Here is a 21763-nt window from a genome sequence, read left to right on the forward strand (position 1 = left end):
GCAGCATTCCTCATTAAACATCGTATTATCAGTGTCTTTGCAGGCAGTAGGTCTCTATTTTGTGGACTTGTGCACCAATAACTCTCCATCTATCCCTGGCCAACCATTCATTCCCCATCTCAGATCTCAGCACATCATTCCTCCTCCCATACTCTGTTGTTCCCTTTATGTCATCTCTGTACTACGTCCTACAGCTTTCCAATCATTCTTCCTATTTGTCAAGAGCATTAAGAACTCTAATAATGCCTTTTACCATCTGCCAGGCTTTCCAGTTTCTGCAGCTGCAGTTTTAATACATTTCTCATTTCATCCCACAGCACGTTAAAGGACACACTGAGCAAAGCCAAGCCAAGAACAGAGAAACTGAATTCCCATCTGAAACACTTCACCAAAAGCATTGATAAAGGTTTCCACGGTACTGATTCCAAAGACTTCTGGGCCTGATAATTTCCTAGCTTGCTTATGACCATATCATCTTAAATCACTTTCAGACATCCTTTCAACACATCACGCCTATTTAGCACACCATGACAGGAGATCCAGCAGTTCTGACGGGACTGACTTTGAGCACCTTCATGTCAGCGGTTCTCTCTTCCATCATCCTCCAGTACTCCCACTCCAATCTTTCTGTATTTACATACAGCCTGCACGGAACTGTGGGTGATACTACAAAACTCTCAAAAATTGGAACAAAAAGTAGAATCAAATTACAGCCAAGAAGATTACAGGGTTGGAGGGAATGTTTGGTGGTGGTTGTTGGTTTTTTTGGTGTTTTTTTTTTTGTTGTTGTTTGTTTTTAAATCGTTGTTGCTGCTGTGCCTGTTTCAAATTAGAAGGAACCTTGGTGTCAGCTGAACAAACAGCACAGATCTATTCCAGCTAGACAGAAGAGCAGGCAGAAGAGCACTACAGAATGGGGAATGGTGGATTCATTCTGTCTGATCGCGGCACGCACAAAACTTTGACATGCCAAACTCCTCCCTTGTACCAACACCAGGAACTCTGACTGCTGATGAACCCAGAGCTTCGTAACGCACAAAGGCACAGCACCAGGCAGTGTTGTAACCATGGTTCAATTTTTGGAGCTCTCAGATTCTTACTTAACCATGAAATATGATCTGCTTTGAAATGTTGTTTTGTTTCTGCAGTATTTGTACATCATCCAAAAACTAAAGAAATGTTTGTTTGCAGATGAGGACAGCAACCATTTATGGACATTCTCTTGGCCTCGCTGTGTTAGCTGGAGCTGGTCAGGCTCTGCTCTCCCAGCTCAGCACTGAAGCACTGCATAACCATAACCCAACACGTCGTGTTCAGGGGGCAGCACTCGTGCGATCCCATCTGCCAGCAGAGCTGTGGAACTCTTAGCTTGTGAGCGAGGCTGAGCAGCTGGGATAGTGCTGACTTCAGGCAGCACAGCTGTTCGCAAAATTCTTGTGCTTCTGTAGCCTTTCACGATGGGTCACAGAGAAAAACAACGCCACCACTTACACTAAAATAGCTGAAGGTAAGAAGGTACAATGTCAGCTTTCTGCTCACAGGAAACATCTACAAAAATAAGATATCACAAAAGCTCATTTCATCACTAGCATCTGTGGTGGTGATTCTGTCATCAGAAATGAAAAATGAAGCAGAGCGAGACGAAGCCCAGGTCTGAAATCCTACGTAAACCTCAAGAAGTGCTGCACAACTGAAGGGCCACCTCTCACCACACAGAGATGTGCAACTCCTTCAGCCAGGGCAGCACCTGTGGGCCAACCAGTGAACAGAGCTCACAGTCCTCAAACAACCCCTGAAGCAGTTCTTACTGCCCATCCTCTTTATGCAAATGAGTAAATAAAGATGTAATTAATTTGAGGAGTCTGGCACATTGAATAACTAGGAAGAATTGATATCAGACAACTACAATTGAACATTGGCAGAAGGGGAAAGAAAAAACAGTTTGGCAAAAAAGGAGGCGTAAGTGAAGGAAGCACCTCGGAGCAGTGATGCTGTAAGAAGACTGCTGTTGTACAGAACTGTGCTTTCATGGAACCCTTAGAGGAAGTAGTCCAGGAGAAAGGGTGTGTTAAAAAGGCAAGAATATTTGCATATGTTCTGTAAGCAGCTAACATGTTATTGAAGCAACAGTAGTTCGTTACATAGAATCAAACTGAATATTAATCAAATTTATTTATCTGCCATTTATTTACCTTAGCATCTTAAAGCCATCTCACCAGCCAAATGTGACTGGCATTCGTTTTTACAGGTGTATGCAACAAAGGCATGAATAGGATGCTGGTCTGATTACTGCACAGTCATGTACATTTATCTGCATGCACAGAGGAGCACATCACAATGCCTTTACAATCAGGTTACAGTATCTTTGGGAATTATTTAACTACAGCTGATTCTCTCCGGGGAACTGAGGTATGTAGAAGAAGGTGCCCTCTTTACAGCATTATAACAGACCAGAGAATTGTCTGTGGGTGGAGGTTACAGGAGAAATCATGTAATGGAGGAAGAAAAAAGAAAAGGCACAGAACAAGGCCAGCACTCCAGATCCCACAGCAGAAAACACAGATCACTTTTTTTTTTTACCTGCCAAACTACAGCAGATGCTTCTTATGGAGAGGCAAAAGGGATGGTAACAGCATGGAAAGTAAACCTGGGAAAAACAACCAACTGAAATTCAGATCATTTTCAGATTACACTTCATAATATTTGTAGATCTAAAGGAAAGTTCTGTGGTCCAGCTGCACAGCACAAAACTTGCTGGCAGTGCCCCAGCCTCAGCTCTGTGCTGGGCCATCCTTCTGGGAACACTTCATCTGAACATCTCTTTGGGTGCCACAGTAAGAAGAAAGTCCACACCCAGCAGAGTAACACCAGCAGTGGATGTGCCCCGATAAGTGCCACTAAAAGTAAAGGTCCAGATGGTTGCAGATGGGTATTATGGCTACATGCTGTCTCTGCTTTTTCCTTCTGGGAGCAATGAGCAAAGCATTTGTGCAGGTAATGTCACCTTCCTACTTTTGTTCTGAAATGGCAACTGAATGCATTTTACACATGAAATATGGAGCACAAATATTGCTCCATCAAGGGGAAAACATTGTGGTTGTGGAGAATTCAAAAAATAAGTGGAGATTAAACAGCCATTAAGTGTCCAGCATTGGTTTTAATAGCACTACATCACAAACATTCTTGCATACTGATGCACTGTCTTCCACCACAAATCCTAAGTGCAGACTGTGGGACTGCTCAAGAGTAACAGAGCAGTAGGTCAGTATTCTGAAAGACCTGAGAGAATTGTACAGAAGAACTGAAAAAAAAATAAAGTAAAATTTCAGGACTACTTGTTCCACTGTTAGCAAATGGAGAAACCGCAGAGGAGGGCCGGTACAATTCCAAACTGAAATGAGGGATGTTAGAACTAGAGAATATCTGGCAGAAGAAGAGCTCTGCATTGCACGTGTGGATGTTCCCACGAAGATCACACACAGTATAAAGCCTTTGGTGATGGTCTTAACTTCATTCGAGTTCAATCTGTGCTGTTTATCCTGGCCCCACACATTTATTCATAGCCTCCACGTCCCTATGCCTGCTTATCCCCGCGCTGCAGTGACTCACAGCCGATGCTCAGCATCAGTGACACAAAGGGCTGCACTCAGTGACCTCCAGATGAGCACAGATGCACCCAGAGCATCTCACCACGAGGTGGAGGGGAATGGGACAAACATCTGCTGCTGGGAGCAGTGCTGCAGCAGGAAGGGCTCCTTGGTTACTGCAGAACAGCCCCCAAACACGTGTGTGAGCTCTGCCAGCCTCAGCCATGAGAGAACACACCTGTCCTGCATTGCACAGGGCAGGGGTCACTCGGTCAGCCGGGCACAGCTGCCAGACATTGCAAATACAAACAGAAACCATTCCTTCCTTTCCTGCAGGGAAACCCACTTCTGCTTCCCAATGATGGGAATCCATTTCATACAACCTGGAGCACCAATTGCAACTGTTTCATCAAAACTGCCATCAGACACAAAGTCCAGTGCAACAGGAGCAGCAATATTGTAACAGCCCAGGCTGCTACCCCGGCCCACGGGGCTGCAAGCTGAATCACTGCAGATGCTGGATACAGGGCAGCAAGTGCCCAGAGAGACTTCGTTATAACAGCATTTCAGCCAGTTTAACACAAAAGACAAGTGTTCTTGCAAGGACACACTGCTACATACTGGCAAACTTCCCCGTTGTCTTCTCCAGGGTGTAGCAGCACTCAGACGGAGGTTCAACAAAACCTCAGAATGATTTTACTTTCATGAAAGAATAAATCCTGGAAGGCACTGCTGGATTATCACCTCCTATTGAAAGCTGCTGAAGAAAATGCATCTGAGCTGCTTTACCGAATGTACCCATCTGATTAAAGCAGCACAGTGTGGGCAAAAAGGAAATTCCTGCCTGCAGGGCTCACTTCTGATTTAAAAATCAGCCTCCCAATCCATTTGTGAACAGCGACAGTAAGATTTCTCAGGAGACCACATGGTCCCACTGCCATTGTCTCAGTCCTCCAATACAGAGAGGTGGGAGCTGCTGTGCATCTGCATTCACTGCCCATCATTGAAGACATTCAGAGCTCTTCTCCTCCTGCCAGAATTTTCATTCCTTCTTCATCATCCTCTTCCCGTCTTTGCTGCTATGATTCAGCTTCACACCAAGTGTTTTCCTCCACGAACACTGCCTGGGAGCCACCAACACACCACCAAGGAGTGGCAGCCAGGCTGCAGCCCAGGCTGCTCCAGGAGCAGGGAGAGCTGCCGGCCTGCAGGACACACTGCACTGAGCACAGCATCCTCACCATGCAGCCCTGCAGGAGGGTGCTGCTGGAGCGGGCACCCCCTGCCTCTGCCAAGCTCCCCAGGAGGTCTCACACCCTCCCACCAGCTCCTTCCTGCACAGATGTCTTCTTTCCAGGATGAAAAGATGCCATTCTGAGATGCTAAGATGCCTTTGCCATGATGCTGGTGCCTGGTTTCATTGTTAGCACAGTTTCCTGGCTTGCTCATACTTCTGAGTTTCCCTTCAGCGTTGATGAAGAGTTCACTCTACCTTCTGGTTTTGCTTTAATTTGATTTCCTTGGTTTCCTTCCCAAAGGTTTGGGATTCCTGCCCAGCACACAGATCTGTCACATTTGCCATGGTCATACAGTAATGCCTTAGCACAATTAATACCACAGACGTACAGAACCGTCTTCCTCGTGAGCCATATTTCTGCCTCTTTCCTCCACTGTGCCGATGGGTGCTCCGGCACAGCACCGAAGGAACAACGCAGTTCAGGTTAGGACAAGCAAAGCACATCAGTGGTGTCTCAGCACAAATCTTCCACTTCTCTAAAAAGCTCCTTTTCTACCTCAAACAGCATTCAGTGATAACTTTTAGAAGCCAGCACAGAATCCTGGAATTAAGGAATTGCATTCAGCTTCTCACCTTTGCTTTGCAGAGCTTCCTCTGCCTCCCATGGGCCCAAACCACCCCCAGATGGCTGAGGGGTCACTGCAGAACATTGCAGCATTCATTGCTGTCCTGCTCAGCTCCATGAAATTGTCTGCAGCCCTTCTGCTGCTGCTGGAAGGGAGCACTTTGTGCTCCAGGTTCAAATCCGTTGCATATACATGTGTGCAGTGCCAATGGAAGGCCTAGCAGAGAAAAATAATTGTTTACTCTTTAGAGGTCATGGTATTTGAGATCAATACAAAGACTTCAGCTGTAGGTTAAAAAAAAGGCAGTTCTACATTCCATTTGCCTGATTGCTTTGGCATGTGTTGGAATTTGCTTGGAAACTAGAGAAGCAGATCAGCAAGGAAGCCCTCCTGCTTCTCTCTCTTTTGGTCCAGTTCCTCTCTTTCCTACTTAATTGTAACACAGCCTTCTGTTAACATCTTCTCTTCTATGACTGACATCTAACTGATTTAATCTGAAATGAAAAACCAGAAAGGGAGCATTAGAGTTGTAGAATCATAGATTCTAGTTCTCCCTTTCTGTTTTTAATTTCTACCTGGTTGTACATTTCAGTTTCATTCTGTTGTAGCCTACAATCTGAAGTCAGGCTGTTACCTATGACTTACACTGCCCACTTACAGTCCAGCTACAGAGCACAATAAAGACCAATTTTTGGAAAGAAGTGATTACTTCACTTGACTATTTCCCCAGTCATACAATAGTGTGAGAAGTGTTCTCTGAGTGATCAGTCATCTTGCACACAACTCTCTAAAATGGTGGAAATTTAAGTCTGCCTGCATTTGGAAAGAGCCATTAAACCAAAAAATAGTAATTATGGCTAACAGCCATGCTTGGGATGCTGGTAACCAAAGCTCCCAATAAAGCTAATGAAAGAGCTGGCAGCCGCTCACCTCAGCTAAAGGGAAGACATTCTTATACACCTTTATGTAACAGCAGCATGAATAAAAAGCCATTGCCAAAGACAAAACCTGCTTTGCATGTCCTGAACGAGGGCTAACCGTGGTGAAGTCAGACGCAGTCAGAGGAAGCTGGCTGCCCATGCTGTGTGGTATTGCAGCTTTGGCTTTCTGTTGGAAGCAATTGGAGAGCCTGAGAGTTCACTGGACCCCTGATGTGAGGAGAGAACAGAAACAGCTCTTCAGCCATGGAGCTGGCTGGAAAAGCAGACTTGGAATCTTGTAGCAATTGCTGCCCTTCACAGTGTTTACAGAAGCAAAAGTTTAGCACCTGTAAGCAGGAAGGAATGAGCTGAGGAAAAATTTGACTTCCATCCTCATTTTCACCTCTTAACAGAAACAATTCTGTTTCAATAACAATTCTGAAACAATAAGGCTTCAAGTACTGCCACAGACCAAGAGGCAGCACTGCCTGATAGCAAGCTGTCTTCTGAGCACCACCACCTGATTTCTTTACCAGTGTTCATTCCACACTCCCAGAATCCTGATATGCGCTGGTGCCAAACCCACCCATGTTTTCAAATCCCTTTCTCTTTTCCCATGCCCTCGATTCCCTTCCATCCTCCGAATCGTGGCCCTGGCAGCTGCACACGAGGCAGCTGGGAGCTGACACTGCCAACAGGCCAAGCAGAACAGATGCACCTGAGCTCACAACACATCCTCCCTTTCCTGACAACATTACTTGAGGTCTCTCTCACCTCTCACCATCACCACTGGTTGCTCAGGGCTGGGAGCAGCTCGCTGTCTGTAGGAGCTCTGCTGTTCAGCCACACCTGAGTGAAAGGGAGAGTGGTTGGAAAGGGACAGGGAGAGCGCTATTAAATAGGAGTGAGAAGAGAGAAGCAATATAATTCTACAAAACCCTTTTCGGGAACCAGGTTAAAGAGATGTTGACAGACAGCAGCTGTTACATTCTAAGCAAAGCAATGTTGGCATTTAGCAAATCAAAAACAAACATGATGCTCTGAAACATCAAGAGACAACAGCTAAAAAACGTCCGTAATTCAAATATTTGAGAAGACCACTGTGGAGTTATGGAGTATTTCTGCTGGGCTGCAGTCAGCTGGCACTACGAGCTGAGCAGTGCAATCTGAGCATAGTGGATTAATGATGATCTCTGGTGGCTGGCAGCACTGCATGAGTGCAAACCCAACTGAAATCTGAATTTCACAGTTGTAGTTCCATGTTCCCCACTCCTTACAGCAACTATTGCCTCTTCCTGCTGAACATGTAGCTCATCTTTCTGTACAAAACAACTTGTGATGTTGAGTAAGAATATGCTTTGGGCTTTTTATTAGCATCTAATTGCTACCAGAACATGACCTTGCTTGGCTGGCTTGTTCCTTTTTGAATGGGGCTAATTATGTAACTGCAGCCCCGGGGACTTTTCTCTAGCTGTAGAATACCAAGATAACTGAAATGAAACCTGGGGAACGGTAAGTAAATGAAAACAAAAGGATAACCAATGTTTCCGTGTTGTTTGTTTGTTTGTGTTTTGTTTTTAATTAGATCTGAGGTAAGACTGATCACCTACTGAAAGGCTAGAGGATGATATTTTAGAGATTGATACCTCATCAGTGCCAGCCTGTGCATAGCAAGGAGAAATATGGGTACAATATTTACTGTCTGTAGAGTTTTAATGAGCAAATAGAGAAGCACATCATCGTTGTCTTCTATGTCTGAGAAAGCAATTCCAATGGTGATTAATTATTAGTAGAAATAAATAGCTACTATCATTCAAAATAACTTTGTGAAGTACAAGATGTGCAATTTCCATGCAGGCAGACTTTCATTTCAAAATGTTACTGTCAGACGTGTCTTCACAGTAAGCCATTGACTCAGTATTTCTGTATTTGAGACTAATTGATTTCTGGAGGAAGAAATGAAACAGAAAACAGTAGAACCAATCTGTTATGCACTCACCATGAAGCCAAGAGATCCTTGTTTTATCATTCAAATAAGGAATTATCTCAGCAAGGGGAAAGATTTTTTCTCCTAGGTATTTAAGTGGTGGAAGCAAACCAGCTCACCTCCCAGTTTCCCAGCACCCGTAAGCAGGGCTGAGTGCTGGGTTAGGTCCACAGGTTCATTAAGTGCCCTCAAACATCAACACAGAGAGAGAGAAAGGCTGCAGAGGCACTAAAGCTGGAAGTGGAACCTCTCTCACTCAGCTTACAGCATGCCCAGACAGGCAGGTCTTACTTCGGTGATAAGGACAGGTCTATGAATCCTCCCCCTCCTCTGTATTTCTTTTTTGTTTTTGTTTTTCTCTTTTGATACACAGAGCTTGGATTAGCACTTAAGTCACACAGCAGCTGTCTCCAAGAGAAAGGAGTTCTCTCAACTAAGCTTCCTAGACCAAGAACTTCTGCAGCCAAGTGATGCCCTGCAAAACAAAGCTGTCCGAGGCAGTGAGGGAAAGGGTCTTCAGCCTGCCAGGCACCGACACTGCGCCCAGCTCTGCTTTGCCCTGTCTCTGGGGTGACCCCTTCTTTCCACAGTCTGCTCACCGCTGCCTGTCAGAGTTGTTTGCTTTATGGCCACTGGAAGCTCTGAGTACTGAGTGCCTCTGAGCAGCCAGGGCTGAGATCTTAGCCGCACTGAGGAATCGCTGGGTCAAAGGTAAGGGTACAGCTCCAGTCTTTTTGATCAGTGAAACAGCCAAACTGGCATGAGCCCCGGCACAGGGCGTGACGTGGGATCTGGAGTTCAGTCTATTGTGAGCTTCTAATGTGGCATGTGGGCACATACGAGTTGCCTCCATGCTTTGATCATCTCTGCTTATTGGAAAACAAGATCATCTGATACTGCCCTGCTGAAATTCTTGGAACCACAGATATTGAGCTCTTTAGTAAGAGGTCAGCAAGGTTAACGTGAAAGCTTTGGCCAACAGAAGTTATCTTCAGCAAGAAAATCTCACAAGTTCCAAGTCCCTTACAGTCATTAGAGATACACACTTATTTTTTGGCAAGTGCAAGGAGCACTGCCTCTCACAGTGGTCCTCTGACTTTGCTTCGCCATCTCATAGCATGATGAAAAGCACAGCAATGACAGCAGAGCAGCGAAGTCCCAGACCAACAAGAGGGGACTTCCTCAAACGCAACTGCTGTGGGCACAAAACAAAGAGATAAAGCTGCTTACCTTCAGAAAGCCCCAGGTAGAGAGAGGTCTCAGCAAAACACCCTCACCTCTGCTGCCAACCCTTACATGAGGGCTGGGAAGGGGTGGATCCTGGCTCCATCCCTTCCATCTCTCAGTACATTGCTTGCACCTGAGCTCCCTTGGGCTGGCCCTGCCTTCCCACCAGGTGCTCCATCACTGCTTCAGGTCATGATTCAACATTTCTGTTACACATCTGCTCATTGCTGTATCCTACAGCGAGAAGTAAGGTGTGTAACACACCGTAGTTTTTTTGAGCATGCTTTGGGACAGAAGTATGCATTGAAAAATATGGAAATGATTTTGGAAATGAGCTGATATACTGCAAGTGCATTTAACCACACGAGCTGTCAGAACGCAACACACTTTGGAAGTGTTTAGTAGTACAGCAGGGAAGTCACAGGATCAGTGTGCTCCAGGAATACCCCCAGTGATTTTGGAAGCACACCACAACAATTAACACCTCTGAAATAGCACTGTTTGTAAATGGCATCATGCAGTGCGGAACTTTTGTTCATAGCAGACAGCTTGGTTGCAGTTTCAGCCTCTTAAATGAATCATTCCAGTACTGAGACAGCTATTATTAGGATGTTGTACACTGGGAAAAAGTTTCATCTCGCAGCACTTGCGCAATGCTGCCCTATATGTTCCTCCCCACCCTCACATGCTGATAGCACACACCCCAGCTCAGTGGCTGGGAGGTCTGTGTCCTGTGTTCCACTCTGCTGGAGGCTGAGCAGGGGGGAATGTTTGGAGGTACTGCCAGTTCTGCCTTCTTTTAATTGCAGGAAGTATCTCCTCCGTTATGGTTTTTGCTTTGTGGTTTTGTACTGTTCCTGTATTACTGCCTTTATCAGCCACTGCCATCAGAACAACTCATGTAGGTGTTAACTCATCCTGTGGTAGAAGCGACACGCTTTGCTTTGTGGTACCTCCACACTGCACTGCTGCCAGGCTCAGTGTGATGCGCTCCTCTGAAGGGGAGCTCTGGGAATCTCCCTGTGAGCAGAGGAGGGCAGGGGCTGTTCATTGCCAGCAGCATGATTCCCAGCTTCCAGTGTGCTTCCAGAGCTTCCTCTGAGGGAAGTGCGCCTCTGGGTGCTGCTTCCTTGGCTTGCCCAGTTCGTGACACTTGCAGACACGATTCAAACCTTACAGAGCACGAAGTGAGAGGTATTCAGAGAGCAGTACCTGTCCTCCTATTTCATCAGTACATTTCCAAGAGCTCTCAGCTACTATCACACTGTCAGATGTCCGCTCCTATCTGCAAGTTTATCTGCCTGCTGCCGGTCTGGTGTTACAGGACACCACATTTGTCCAACTGAAATGGCAGAAAAGATTATTAGTGTCAGACATAACACAGTGTCCCAGTTTGGACTATCTAGATAAGCCATGTGTTGTATATTGGGGTGTGGAAAATCACACCTGGGGGCTGTGGACAGACAGATGTCAAGGCTGAATCCAAACCCTGAGGTTGGGATGAGGGAATCAGAAACTGGAGGCATCCATGGGTGCTCCTGGCCAGGGGGCAAAGCAGGGCCAGCAGCTGGGTGAGCAGGGCTGCTGCAGGAGCACTGGCAAAATGGAAAAAGGCACAACAGACAAGGAGCTGCAGTGGGATTTCCTTGTGTAACATCAGTGGGGAAGATCTTGGGGGTGGATCATAACCTGATTAGATTTTCTAATACTTATCTTCCTGATTTGTTCTAAATTTTCACTTTCTCTGCCTCAATAAGCAAATACGCCTCTAACTGAATACTGGGTCAAGTTCTGTTTGTCAATTTAATTTATTTTGGCTACAACCTGTAGATTAAAACCTGCAAGCAAAGAGTGGGAAGAAGAAAAATAGGCTGAATATGGAAGTAAGTGATCTGAATACACAGTTGGCAATCTGGGTTTGGAGCATCCCTTGTAAGACCTGCCACTCGTTGCCATTTAACCTTCTCTGTAACAGGCACACTGCTCTCCATCAGCCACAACTCCCCTGTTTTGTGGGCCAGGTCTGACCACAGGATGCCTTCTTATACCACAAGCAGCTCAGCTCCTCTGTTATGTTAATTGCATGTCCTTTATGTCAGTAATGCTTCGTGCTTTGGTGTATTTTCTCCTCTGACTGTTGCCAGTAGTGCCTATGGATGGGAAGGGATAAGAGAAAGAAAAAAAAAAAAAAAGAAGAAGAAAGAGTAGGAAAAGTAAATTCTAGGTGATGTTTTGTATCCATCACAGTTACTGCTACACAGCAGAGCAAAGAAAAATCTAGCTTGGTCCTCTATGGAAGGGAACATTGCTTACACTTAACAGAGATTCTGCTGCCACCAAGAAAGTGGAACTTTGGCCTACTCTTTATATTGATTTAGACAGCCAGGCATTACATGCAGTTTCTTATTTTGAAAACAATTACACTTTTTTTTTTTTTTTTTCAGAGAAAATAATAGGAGCAAAAAGGAGTTTGGAACACAAATGCAGGCACAGCTGACAGTGCCACATCAATATGTGTATCATCAGTACCTCTACGGAGGAAATGGAGAAGAAAAAGAGGTGCAGCTGGAGGCACACAGCAACACTTGTCTTCAGAGGGATCATCATAAACACAGGTGACCTTTTTTAATTGGCCAAGTGAATGCAGTCGGAAATCAATGTTGCTTTCCTTGTATAACTGCTGCTGTACTGCAGATGTTGCTATTGCCAGAACAAATTGGCAGAAACGTTCACAGGGACATGCCTTCGTGCCTTCCCTGCTGCTCAGCCGCAGAGCTCTGCGTGGCTGACAGTCGCCCTTGCAGAGGGCGATGCTCCGTTTCAGTTTGCTGTGTCGGTTAGCACAGTGCCCCTGCTCCCCCCCACTGCTACACGTCTGGAGGGCTGTGCTGCCAGCTCCTGCTGCCGGCTGGGACGCACAGTGGCATCAGGTGCTGCCTGGGCCCTTTGGTGCACAGTGGTTCTTTGCAGAAGGAGCTATTTATTATGCGACAACGTATTTGTAACAATGACAAAGTTGTTTTTCCTATGAGAAAATCAGTAGTGGGATGGGGAGGTGGAAGAACGAGTGCCATTTAAAATGGCATTAGAGAGACAATCATTCTTTGTATATTATGTTGGCAGCTGGAGAATTGCTGTGATAAATTCCACAAGGGGATGAAGATTAGTTACTGGTTGTACAAGCACAGTGATTTGTTTCCTCTTCCATTTAATAAATTATACTCTGCTCTCCACACATTTCCTGGTGTGATGGGCAGGACGGAGTGGAAAGGCTGAAGGATACCAACACTTATGAGCTTCCAGGGAAAAAAAAAAAAGTTTCTGATTCATAATAGCACATATTATTTTTTACCACTTTGCAATGAGACAGATGATTACTTTAAACACAGAAGTTATTATTTGTGTTTCCTTTTGAAGACAAAAATGCTGTTGTGCAAAGAGGCACATAAACCATTTGAGCACACAGCAGGTCTCTGCCAATTGGTTCCACAGGTCAAACCATGCTGGAGAGCCTCGAGCTGAAGCTGAGCTGTGCTCAGAGGACTGCAGCAGCTGCTGGAGATGCCCACTGCCTCTGAGCTGCCCATGTACTTTGTGGCCCTACCGCCCTCCTGCTTCCAGCAGGCAGAAAAATGAGCCGTGTCTGTAAGCCAGGAGGGAGAGTTCCCCATCAGGAGAGCAAAGCTCCTTTTAGCTGTATTTATTGCCTCCCTTTAGGTTCACTTCGGAGCCAGGAACGTTGCATGTGAGTGAGCAGCTACAAAGGAGAGCTTCAATTAAGAACTGAACTCATAAATCCGTGGCAGTTTGTTTTCACCACAGCTGAAAGGCCCAAATGGTTTGATTTGAAATTTGTCTCTAAAAGATTAACAGAGTTGAGGGCAAAAATGACTGTAATGAATGACATGATGGATTCATCCATTGTTTTCTCCTAGGGTCGGAGCTGTGCCAGCTGGCCAGGAAAGGAGACCTTCTCTGTATGGTCAGCAATGAGCACACAGGCCTGGCCTCAATGGTGCCATCTCAATGCCCCCTACATCTGCTCTGCTCTGCACCCAGCTCAGCATTGCAGCATGGCAGCTGTGTCTATCCTGCAGCACCAGGCAGCAAGCTCCATGGAGGCCTTCCTGGCAGCCATCCTCCTGTCTGCACACTGCATGCTCACACACAGAGCTCCTCCTCTCACCCCTCTGCTCCCCAGGTGTCTCCTGATGCAGCTCCCTCCCAACCCCAGGTCCTTACACCCTGTTTGTGGGGCTCTGCTCTGCTGTGTGCTGTCCCCATGCTTTGGGGAGTCTTTGATACTGTGGCTGTGCATGGATGTATTTCATCCTGTGGGGAAAAGAGAGAAAGTGGCAAAGATGAAGTCTGCAGTTAAGTGAGCAAAAAAGGAGTTGTGTCAAAAACACTCAAATTTAAGCTAGCAAGAGGAGAGGCTGGAGGTGGAAGGGGAAGAAGATCATCCAGTTTGCATCCATCTTCCAAATGAAGGAGAGTGTAGGAAGGAACAAACTGCAAAAGAAATTGCCTAGATTCCTAAGCAATGTTCCGGGGAGCACCGACAGCATGGGGCAAGGAGAACTTCACCTCATTCACTCAGTGCTCACAGCTGCAAACATCCCATCAGCCCTCCCCCCAGCTCCAAAGCAGAGCTGTGCTCTGCGTGCTGAGAGGAGACGCAGCCCAGGCCCTCCTCAAACAGCAGCCTGTCAGCATCCCAGTGCTGCAGCTGCGGCTCCACCAGTGGCAGACATCCTGGCAGGCAGCCTGCCCTGTGTTTGTGGCCATTGTGTTGTGAAAATGACCTGGAATCCTCTCATGGACACAGCTCCTGGTTTATACTGCAGCAGGAAAGTCATCGTCGCTGCCAGAAAAGACAAAAGACCATCAAACAATAGCACAGCCATAAATGAGGGCTATAAATGTGCAGATGGGTGGTAGATAACTACAGGCTCTTCCTCATGCACACAATATCCAGCCTGGGAAGGAGGCTGTGTTGTTGCACATTGGATGGGATGTGGGAGTTGGGTCCGGTCAATGAGAGGGTATCTGTGCTCGTAACCATCCATCAGCTGCAGGCACCTTGCAGATCTTTATCTCAAGTCTGGGAATCTACCAGTGGTGTGCTCGTCCATAGCAAAGCAAGGTTTGTCTCTCGCTGGTTCTCAAGGCTCTCCATCCACACCACCCCTCTGTGTGCTGCTGGGCTCATCCCTGAGGGGCCACCACTGCCCACCACTCCAAAAAGCTTGCCAAAATCCTGGTGCAGAGCTCAGACTGCTTTGAGTGCTGTGACTGCTCCTTGGAAACAGTTCTTTCCAATATTCATCTATTAAATGCTTACTTGTTTATCAGACACAGTTATTGCCAGGTAGTTAAGAACAGTTGGTTCATATTAATGCCTACAAACTCACTTTAAACAGCGGGTTGCTACTGCCATTGCTGAGTTTCTGCTTAACTGTTTATTCTGGGCTGCCAGCTTTGGCATCTGATGTATGCGACAACAAACATATTTAAGGTTGGATTCTGTTCACCAGCAAACGGACGGCGTGTTCCTGAAGTCAGCAGAGTTACACACATCCACACAGATGGGGTCAGATGGGCCCAGTGGCAAAGTGAAACCCTTCCCTGCAGAAAGCTTAAGCTCTTCTCTCTGCTGTGAGCAGACCTGAGGTGTCCCAGCCTATAGGGGCTGGGTTGGAACAAAATGTTTGTGGATGGATCTGGGAGCAAACAGAGCGTTCAAGGAAGAGAATTCCATCAAAGCTTAATAGGTAAACGTGCTCTGCTTTAATCTCCTTCCCTCGTCCCCACACCTGGTTACAGAATCAGGGTACTGTGCTAGATTGTGGCCCAGGAATCTCTGGGGTAATTGCCTTTCTGGACTCTTTCCCTCCATTATTAAACCAAGTCCTTGTCTTTACCTTCAAAGTGTACATAATTCTGGTCACCTGCATACAGTCCATTTTGTCGCGCTCATGTCACCCTGTCCTCCTGTCCATGCCAGCGCTCTCTGCCTCACCCTGTGCTGCTCAGGTTTTCACACAGGCAGCCTCACGCCGTCCCTCCCAGAGCCCCAGTGCCTAGCTAAGGCTCCCTGAGTGCCTGTGCCACCTCACCTGGCCTGGGAGAGTCTTGAGCTATGATGGTGAGTCGTTAGGAGCAAACACTGCAGTACCCAGGCGTCCTTTTCTAACAAGAGAGCAACAGCTGCCTTGTAAACACGTAATTCCTACCTGTCTCTAATACATAATCATTAGGATTTTGTAGCAGTAATGTGCTTGCTTCCTGACAGCAGAATGGGACTTCCAGATAGATTATCAATGACTTTGGTCCTGCCAAAGAAAGCTGCTGAAGTACAGCCTCATGTCCTCCAAATGCTGCAGGGAAAGTTGTGTGACCAAAATGCTGTCAGTTCTGGTTTTACTTTTAATAGTACTGAAAGAACTGTTGGCCAGAAATGGATGCCATGAAAAACATTAGGGGTTACGCAGAGCTGTTTTCACTCTGCAAGTGAAGAATTTTTCCAGCCATATGCTCAAGGCTCTGAGTCCCATCAGATTTCCCTTAAAATGTTGGAAGGACGTGAAGCTGAGGAATGAGAAGCTGTGGTGTATTACCCCAAATGGCCAGCGAAGGGCCAGCCGCCTTCGGGCTGATAAGCCTTCCACATGGGCAGGGTCGTCCCTCCCAGCTGGAACACATCAGCCAGTCGATAGTCAGCTTTGCAGCTATTTCCTTCTGAAAAACACACAAAGCATCCAGGCAGATGTTCCAATCCAGCTGCTGGTTATGGTTTTTCCCTCTGAAACTAGAGGGCATCATAGTTCTCATAGCTCCCATCGATCTGGGATGTGTCCTGGGGTGCTGACCTGAGCTGCACTGACTAGAGAAGCACCTTTACAAACAAACCAACCTCCAAAAAAGAACCGAACCCAAACAAAAACAACTACACAAACAAAGCAAAACAAACAGACACAGAAACTGCCCGACCCCGCAGTAGTGTTTGCTGGGGGCAGCTGCGGCTCTGACTTCTGCCCTTCCCCTTTCTCTCAGTGCTCTGCGCTGCAGCGCCGTGTGCATCCCCGCGGATCAGCTCTTCATCCCTGCTGCAGTGCCCCTACAACACAACTGCCCTCTGCTCCCGGCCCAGCAGTGCGCCTGCAGGCTCACGCCGCTGCGGGTTCTGCCTCTTGTGTTCGGGCAGATGATGGGCGGAGTGAGGGCGGTACCCCGGGAAGCAGCAAAGTCAGATGTCTGTTTCCACACGGCTCTACCCAAACCAAATGCTCCTAACGAGAGAAAATCTCTTTTTGCTACCCATGAGCCAATCATCGTGAAAAGGATATATTTGCTTTTCTCCCTCAATGTGAAAATGCTAAAATCAATATACAAAATAAAGTTCATTTTATTATGAGCCAGAACAAATGTGGCAGGCAGAAATCACAAGAACTGGTTGAAAGTGAGGAAAATCTGCCCTGTCATTTCTTTTAAAGGCCTCCAGAATCCTCTCAGTGTTGTGCCTATTCCTAACGCCCGGGCACTGCAGGCCCCCGTGATGCTCACAATAAGCAGAGCTCTGTGTGTATTGAAGTCCTCCTCACATATCTGCTCTGCTAGAATACTGACAGAATCCTTGAGAGCTGCATTACCCAGGGGGTCCTGAACTGAAGGCAGCTTTCAGGAACATGCGGGTGTCTATGGGACGCAGAGCTGTGAACAAACACCACAATTCCTAATGGACACCAACAGAGGGGAGTGGGAATGCTGCAGACAAACTCTTCCAAGATAGCTTCAGAAATGTCTGCCCTTCTTCTCAGCTCTCATTTCCAGTGAAAAAGGATCTAACTGAATCATTCTCGTCCCTTTTTGGAAAGTGAACCAATATCAGCAGTGGTCAGGTTTCCAGGCATTCTGGTGCAGCGCAGTGCAGTCCTCGTCCTGCAGGGCTGTACCCACAGCCTCCTCACACCGCAGCTGCTCCATGTGCCACACGGCTGCTTGTCACACACCGTCAGATTTTCAGCTGCTGCAAATGCACAAATTAGCAAGGAGGGCTGGAGCTGCTGCACAGAGCTGTGGCAGGCTGTGAGATGAAGTGAAGCTGAGCAAGAGGAGCCAGGTGTGAATGAGCTGAGAGGGTGGGCTGTTTGGAGATGGACTTTGGAAAGGGTGAGTTGGGTACCCAAGTCTTCCCAATAGACTGAGCTGTGGAAGTGCTGAGGCCTCTATTTCTGTGCTTTTAAATCAACACGTGTTTTTTTTCTGTCCTCTTTGTCCTGTTAGTTCATCTTTGTCACCCACAACGGGTGGAGGAGGGCTGCACATATCCAGCTCCCATGGAAGTGAAGAAGGGTTCCATACACAGACCAAGAGAACCTTGAAACAGCAGCCACATTTCCAGTTTCTGGATTTCAATGTGTTTTTGCGTACCGTTTCTTCTCAGATAGATCTGTCACAGTCAGTAATTCAGCTCATGCAGGACTGCTCATTGACAGTGTTGTAAATAAAAAGAGCTCAAAACTTTTTGGTGCAAAAGAGGCTCTCAGGTTTGTGCTGGGTGGCTGCTTACGAACAGCAGTGCATCAGGCACTCCTCTTTTTCCTGCTAGCCTTTCTAACATTTCAGTCCCTCTGTTAACAACAGATGGGGTCCCAGGGAAGCGCTGCCAGCATCTGCAGGTCTGTGTCCCATTGTCAGCTCTGCCCATCCCCGGCTGCTGTTTCTGCACAGCATTCCCACATTATAGACAGGCTGCTCCACTTCATCGTGCAACAGCGCGGACACACAGCCAGAGAGAAAGAGTTATGCAAAAACGGGAAGGGAAAGGGAAAGGAAGGGAAAAAATAAGGCAAAGCGAAGTTCAATCCCGCCCGTGGCTGCGCGGCCGCCCTCGGCCAGGCCGGGAAAGGAGCGCTGTTTCCCGGCGCGGCGCTGCGGACCGGGGCTCCTCCAGAAGGCGGTGAGCGCCCTCTGCTGGCAGCGCCGCTCTCTGCAGCCCGCAGCGCTGCTGCACGCGGTGCCGGAGCTGCGCCTTCCTTCGGCAGCGAGAAAGTCCCAGCTGTCAGAGCCCTGCCGAGAACTGAGGAGGTAAAAGCTGATCCGACCGCCCCGAGGTGCTTGCGGGCACCTCTGTCCTGCTCGTGGCTGCCTGTGAGCGTGCACCTTCGCACCTTCCAAAGTGCACGGGAAAACCCGTGATTCAGCCTCACGGGACGCAATGAAAAAGCTCACACGCAGAGAGTTACGGCAGGCTGCCAGCAGGAGAGGCTGTGCGGTTCCTCTGAGAGCAGTCCAGATTGGTCTGGGGGCACAGCTCTCTCTTGGGGTGCTGCAGGCTCTCGGGCAGCCGATCTCGGCTATAATGCAATCCTGCAGGCTGTGCCCCGGCTGTGCCTGGCAGGCAGGGCAACTCATGGGCAGCCTGCAGCCACCGCATGCCGGGCAGCGGCTGAGAGGGATGCGCTGTGAGCAGGGGCAGCCTCTCCTGTCTGGAGAAAGCATAACCTGCCTCCTGACCTGAGCCTGCAGCAGCACAAGTCAGCATCCTAGAGACACCAGATGCCTTCTGAACACCTTCACAAATGTGTCAGCAGCACATCCTGACAGGTACAGGAGAGTCACAGCGTGCATGAGGTGAGCATACGGAAAAACCAATTTATTTAATAGCCATGGAGAAAAGAAACCATTCTCACCGAGCAAGGCAGAGAGATGCAGCAAATGCTGCGTGACCAGGCAGGAGAGTGAGCTGTGCCTTGTTGTTCTGAGTTCTGTTAGTGGGGAGGACACCAAATCAAAGGATGTGTAATTCACAAATAGTATAATTCTTTGAGTTGAAAGGGTTAAACATTATCTACCCAACTCTCCTGCAATGAACAGGGACACCCACAGCTACATCAGGTGCTGAGAGCCACACACAGCCTGACTGTGGGTGCCTCCAAGGACGGGGCTTTCACTGCCTCTCTGGGCAATCTGTGCCAATGCCTCACCATCCTTACTGTAAAAAAATTCTTCCTTACGTTCAATTTAAATTAACTCAAAACTCCAGTGATCAGCTACAGCTTAGGCAATTACAGGATATTTTTGGTAGAGAGAAATCAGTAGTTCTCATCTCAAAGCAGCTTCTCTCACCAGGTAAGCAACAAAGGTGCTCTGAAAAGGTGGCCTTGACCATGGAAATGGAACTAACACTGGAGAAACGTTAGCCTGATGGGGAGGAGACTTCAGCTGAACAACAGTGAGTTCCTCTGAGCACGGGGCATTTCCCTCACAGCACCTCCTCCAGTCTCACCTGGGCTCCAGGTGCAACAGAGTGAGTGCAAAGAGGGGAATTCCGCACTGCTCCCATCGCATTTCATGACCTGGATAAAAGATAATTTTCTGATGCTTGAGGCAGAGATGGGCAGAGTGCGGGTCTGACATGGAGGGAATGTGGGAGGTGTCCCACTGACCGTACCAGTGTGATCGGCTCACTGCATCACACGCCAAGTGCATGACCAGCCCATTTCAGTGGGGATCCTCTGTGTGTCTGCGTGCAGGCGGGAGGTCATGTTTGGGACTGGAGCTGGGGGCCCTCTAGCGTTGCGAATCCTCCAGTGTGCCAGAAAAGCGTGTAAAACAGATTCCCCTCTTCAGAATTCCTGCTCCTGATGACTTCTAATACCGTACTGCTGTCCATTATGCTTTGCACTTATAACCTATGAAGATGATGTGACCCTGAGCAAATCATAAGTTAATTACAGTTATGACACAAAATGCTTCAAGATGTTTCTGTTAGACTGATGCAAAAGCCCGGAAGGCCTCAACCTGCCCATCCCTGCAGCATGTTGGGTGCCCTACACCCAGCCCAGCCAACCCGAACAGCAGACACCCGGCCAGTGCTGTGCTCTGGGGACAGCCTTGCTGCTGCTGAGTGACATGTGGGGCTGAGCTGCCCCCAGGGCACTGCCACCGCTCTTTGGAGACATGTGGGACAGCCCCAGCACCCGCATGAAGTGCCCCCCAGCACTGCACCCTCCCAGCTGCAGCACCACCACAAACCCCACAATACATGGGGACACTGACTGCCAGGGGTACTGTGTTCCCATTGCCCACCCCTGCTCTGTGCTGGATGCACTATCTGTAGATCCTTCATTTTGAGTCAATCTGCTTTTTAGCAGAAAATAATGCCACAGATGACTGCAGCTGATAGCTTTTCTCAGTTAAACAACCCCTATCAGCTTCCCAAAGTGCTGGAGCTGACATTAATGTGCTGGACAGTCCCAAAAGCTGCAGTGCTGCTTGTGGAACGAGGAACAGCACTGCTGGTTGCATCATGCTCAGTGCCCCACGCAGAGGGTGATGTCAACCCCGGCCCCTGCAGAACGGTCTGGGTGAGGTGTTTTCCCCCACGGAGATTGCATCACTGAGCGGCACCGAGCTGTGAGCAGTCACAGTCAGCAGCAGGGCAGCCTGGCTGACCTCATACCAAATCTGTTCGGTTATCCCAACCTGACCATCTGCCTTCTCCACCACACAGTGGCAGTGGGGAATTTCTGGGACCGACCCTAAGTATTTGCTGGAGAAGGGGTGCCTGAACTTCAAAGAGAGAGAAACAGAAAGAATGCCTCCAAAATGTTAGGTTTAAACCCAGTACTGTTCAAACACACATCCTTGTGCAGAACCATTGCCAAGAGCTGCTACCCGGGCCCCTCCATGAGCAGCAGTAATGACACCTGCCCTCGGCTGTCCGAATCTAGGGACAACGGTGAGGTTCTGCAGCGAGTTCGGCAGATCAGAGCTTCACAGCCGAGGACGTTGGAGGCAGAGCATACAGAACGCGCAGCGCCCTTGTCAGCGCTACCGGGAGACTAAACTGCCCCCGCACGAGGTTGAGGGGTTCCGCGGCTCCACGGGGAGACGCTGTGATGGAGTGAGAACACGGCACACCGCTGCGGTGCTTCCAGACAGCAGCCCCGGGCCGCCCCGGACAGTCCGACCGCGAATCACGCTCGGTGCGCCGGCGGCCGGCGGGGGCTCCACGTAAAGCGGCTCCGGCAGAGCAGTCACAGACCCCAGCTTCGGAGCCCCGAGCGCCCCGCAAAGCGCCGCACGGACCGGCTGAGTCCTGGTGGGTCCCGCACCCGCCCACAGCGGAGTCCGCACGGCGGACACGAACGGACCCGCCTCCCCACAACCCC

General features: G+C 48.3%; 1 long non-coding RNA gene across 3 annotated transcripts; it reads right to left on the reverse strand.

Moving 5' to 3' along the window:
* Window positions 1–313: 313 nt before the first annotated feature.
* LOC149916063 (uncharacterized) lies at window positions 314–9668 on the reverse strand. Of its 3 annotated transcripts, none has more exons than XR_016471199.1 (5): window positions 9588–9636; window positions 7145–7219; window positions 6459–6598; window positions 2581–5666; window positions 314–1501 (listed from the first exon to the last, which is right to left on the reverse strand). It is a non-coding gene; the product is annotated as an uncharacterized LOC149916063 (long non-coding RNA). The 3 variants fall into 3 exon arrangements; XR_016471198.1 differs by having other exon boundaries at window positions 6381–6598; XR_016471200.1 differs by lacking the exons at window positions 6459–6598; window positions 7145–7219 and having other exon boundaries at window positions 9588–9668.
* Window positions 9669–21763: the final 12095 nt, after the last annotated feature.

Source organism: Phasianus colchicus, chromosome 14 (genome assembly GCF_987193195.1).
Source record: "Phasianus colchicus chromosome 14, bPhaCol1.hap1.1, whole genome shotgun sequence".
NCBI lineage: Eukaryota > Metazoa > Chordata > Aves > Galliformes > Phasianidae > Phasianus > Phasianus colchicus.